The 3758-nt window shown below is 44.4% G+C and overlaps 1 pseudogene across 1 annotated transcript; it reads right to left on the bottom strand.

The window, feature by feature from the left end:
• Positions 1-1093: 1093 nt before the first annotated feature.
• LOC147630094 (L-type lectin-domain containing receptor kinase SIT2 pseudogene) lies at positions 1094-3439 on the bottom strand (annotated as a pseudogene). Its single transcript, XR_015267785.1, has one exon. The product of XR_015267785.1 is annotated as an L-type lectin-domain containing receptor kinase SIT2 pseudogene (transcript).
• Positions 3440-3758: the final 319 nt, after the last annotated feature.

The raw sequence follows: 3758 nt of genomic DNA, 5'->3' as shown, positions 1-3758 counted from the left end.
AAAAGCAATGACTTCTTTTGTTTTTCATGTTACTTACATTTCATGATTAACAACATGGCTAGAATACACATGAACCATCACAAAAAGTTTATCATATTGTGTTGGCATTGCATTTATGACCCCCACAATGAAGAGAGTTACATGGACCTTTAGTCTCGTTATTTTAAGCATGTACCTACTCCTACACATATCCTTTTCCTAGTAATAAATCGGGTTTTGTGATATCCTTTAGTCTCATTCTTTTAAGCATACCTACTCCTAAACATATCCTTTTCCTAGTAATAAATCGGGTTTTGTGATATCCTTTAGTCTCATTCTTTTAAGCATACCTACTCCCCCACATAACCTTTTGCTAGTAATAAATTGGGTTTTGTGATTTCCTTTTCATACACCTACCTCCTCTACATCTTCATACATGTCACCAAAACCCTTTGTCAACACACCCTTGACCCACCAACTTTATTTATGAAGTAATGGTCAAAAATACTAAGCATGAAAATTTAGACAAACGGCAAAATTATCATTAAAATGTATATTTTTTAACTATTGAAAATAAAATGTATATTTTTTAACTATTAAAATGCCAAATTCCAATGGTAAAAAAATACACTACAAAATTATCATTAAAATGTATATTTTTTAACTATTGAAAATAAAGGCAATGCCAAATTCCAATGGTAAAAAGATACACTACAAAGTGGGTTTTCTCTAGCTTTGATGTCACCTTCTACCTTAGCCTTTGCCATTTAAAATTTCCACTTTCTACATCCTTTATTGTGATGTGAATCTTGTCATGGCATACATTGTGCATGACATTTAAGGACACTTCATAGTTCAAACTTTAAAGGTCTATATTTGATCATGAAATGATACTTTGAAAGAGGCCTAGTAAAAGCACGCACTACGCATGATGTGCATTATTTAAAGCTCTATGTTCAAGCTCTATGTTCGATGATCTTATCTAGGAGTAAAATTCCACAAAACTACAAAAAAACTTATAATGCAATTAGGCACCATTGAAGTACAAACCAAACCTCCATGTTACATGTTAGGTGACAAGGGTCAATTTCTCAATGAAAATTTAGCTCAGATGTTTCAAACAAGTTCAACTATTTCTTTGGGCTTTACAAAGACATGTATAGTGGAAGTGTATATGATATTCAAAGTGATCATCGAGAGTTTGGGGCATTTGAAAAGGACTCAACATGTAAGGAGGAATTATGTTTAAGAAAGAGGGAGTCGGAGTCGTCGGAGTTGGAGAGGGTGGAGGTGGATTCCTGAAGAAGGGAGTTAGACAATGCAAGGGAGGAGAAAAGGAAAGGTGATGAAACAAGGGAGGGCAAGGGTGGAGGAGGGGCATCCCCGGCCAAAACTTGGACAACGCGTCGCATGGGCGGCCGCCCATCGGGATCCGGATAACAACACAACAGCCCCAATTCCAACACCACCTTTCCCATATGCTCATCCTCTTTACTATCTATCACCATCTGTGGGTCCATTGCCTCCAATAAGCCCTTATTCCTATGCAACTTCCATAACCACTCTATTATTGAGCAATCCTCTCTCCCCGTTGGCTCCCCCATCTTTACGCCCGTTGCCACTTCCAGGGCCAAAGCTCCAAAGCTGAACACATCCGTCTTGTCCGTTGCCCTCCGTGTGAAAAAGGACTCGGGCGCCATGTAGCCCCAGGTGCCCGCCACATTGGTGGTGGCGGGTGCCACATCATGGCCATAGAGACGAGCCAGTCCGAAATCGCCGAGGCGGGCGTTCATATGGGCATCCAACATGACATTGCTGGCCTTGACATCTCGATGGACTATTTTCTGCTCGCACTCCTCGTGGAGGTAAAGAAGAGCAGCTGCAACTCCTCTTAAGATCTGGATTCTCATGGGCCAAGTGAGATTTTCTTGATGCTCGAATAACAACTTGTCGAGACTACCATTGGGCATCAGCTCATAGACGAGCATAAAACCCTCCTCTTGGCACCAACCAAGCAAGGGGACCAAATTGCGGTGCCTTAGCCTTCCGATGGTGGTCACTTCGGACACAAACTCTTTCACACCTTGCTTAGATTCCTTGAATATTCTCTTCACGGCCACAGCCACACCGCTGGATGGGATCACCCCTTGGTACACTGCACCGAACCCACCGCTTCCCAAGCGGTTCTTCTCATGGAAATTATGAGTTGCCTTAATCAGCTCTTTCAGGCTAAACCTCTGTGGCAAATGTTGATCTAATGAAACCTGCCACTCCTCCTTGCCCACCTGCATAGCCCTCCTCCTCCTCCTCCTCCTCCTCCCATACACATAAGCTAACCCTAACCCTATTAATCCACCTCCAAATAAGGTAACAACCACCCCTAAAATGATGGCCATCTTATCCTTGCTGCTTGCACCTCCTGCTGGCATTGACACATCAGCAGACCTCCCATTGTTGCTAAAACTCCATGCATAGACATAGTAGAGGACATCCTTCAATGGCCCAGTTGAGGCACTGAAGCCCACATACATTTGATCATTGAGTATGCTTGAGAGGTTAAGAGAGCTGTTGGAGATTAGAGGGTAATTGGGTTTACTACCCAACCCCCTGCTAATGGAGATGTTAAGCTGATTTGTGCTCCCATCATAGTCTATCCAAGCTTGGATGGGAGCCCCTTTCATCTGCACAGCATAGCCATCTGCGAAGCTCTGCAGTACTGGTGAGCTACTGGTCCTGACGGCTGCAGAAATGGAGGACCAAGAGATGATGCTATTGACATCAATGCCCACATGATTGTCATCCTCATCATAGAACTCCGGGTTCTTATAAGTGTCAAATTCAATGGCAAGGGTGTGGGTGGAGCTTTTCCCACTGGTTTCATTGCTGAAAACGCCAAGATAGCCTTGGGAGGAGCCCTCTGTGCCTGCAAGAGACGGAGAGATGACAAAGGCCATCCCATCTGCTAGATCCTCTGAGCCTGGCTCGATGTAGAAGATGAACTGGGTGCTGAAGGACATGGCCCTTGTTCCAGAAGCTTCTAGAAATTGGATTGGAAGGTTGTAGAGGCATCGGCCCATACCTTGGATTGCACCGGTTGCAGTGAGCTGGATGGTGTTACCAACGAAGGAGGAGCCTTGCAAGCACCTGATGTCTTCATCTGCGCCTGCAGCAAAGCCATTGTAAGAGAAGGTTGTAGCATGAAGGGCTGGTAAGGAAATGGAGATGAGGGTCAAGCAAATGAGTAATGCTAGTGCTAATGGAGAGGGGCGGGAGCTGATTAAGGGCTTGATCGATTGATTAGAACTAATTCTAGTGAACATTTTCTTATGGACTATGGGGGGGGGCAAAATGCCCAACAAAAAACACAGAGAGAGGGCTCTGCTTGCAGAGAAGAAAAGCAAGGTGCTAAGCTAAAAGTTACGAAGGGATAGATCATAGGAGAGCCGAGCTTTGACTAGGCTTTCTCACTCACGCGCGGACATAAGGGCCTCGTCAACCGCCCACCCGCACAGGGCACCCACTGCCCACCACGATTCTGTCAAAGATTTGTACGCCATCCTAATATTTTAATTCTGCCATGTGTACTTAAAGGCCTTAAAAATACTCAAATACTGTTCATGAGCTTTGAAAGGAGAACGAAGCGAAGAAAAAACCAGTGTCGTTGGCTCACGAGTCACACACACAGGCTTTTCAACTCTCGTTGACAGCTGTACTCCGTGGCACGTGCACCACTTGCCTTTGTCGTGTAGGGGCCACTAAAGGGGTGGGTGCACATTTTG

The sequence above is a fragment of the Cibotium barometz genome, chromosome 17, assembly GCF_041138505.1.
Source record: "Cibotium barometz isolate CiBa-2024 chromosome 17, ASM4113850v1, whole genome shotgun sequence".
Lineage (NCBI taxonomy): Eukaryota > Viridiplantae > Streptophyta > Polypodiopsida > Cyatheales > Cibotiaceae > Cibotium > Cibotium barometz.
This window is presented reverse-complemented; position numbering and strand designations above follow the sequence as displayed.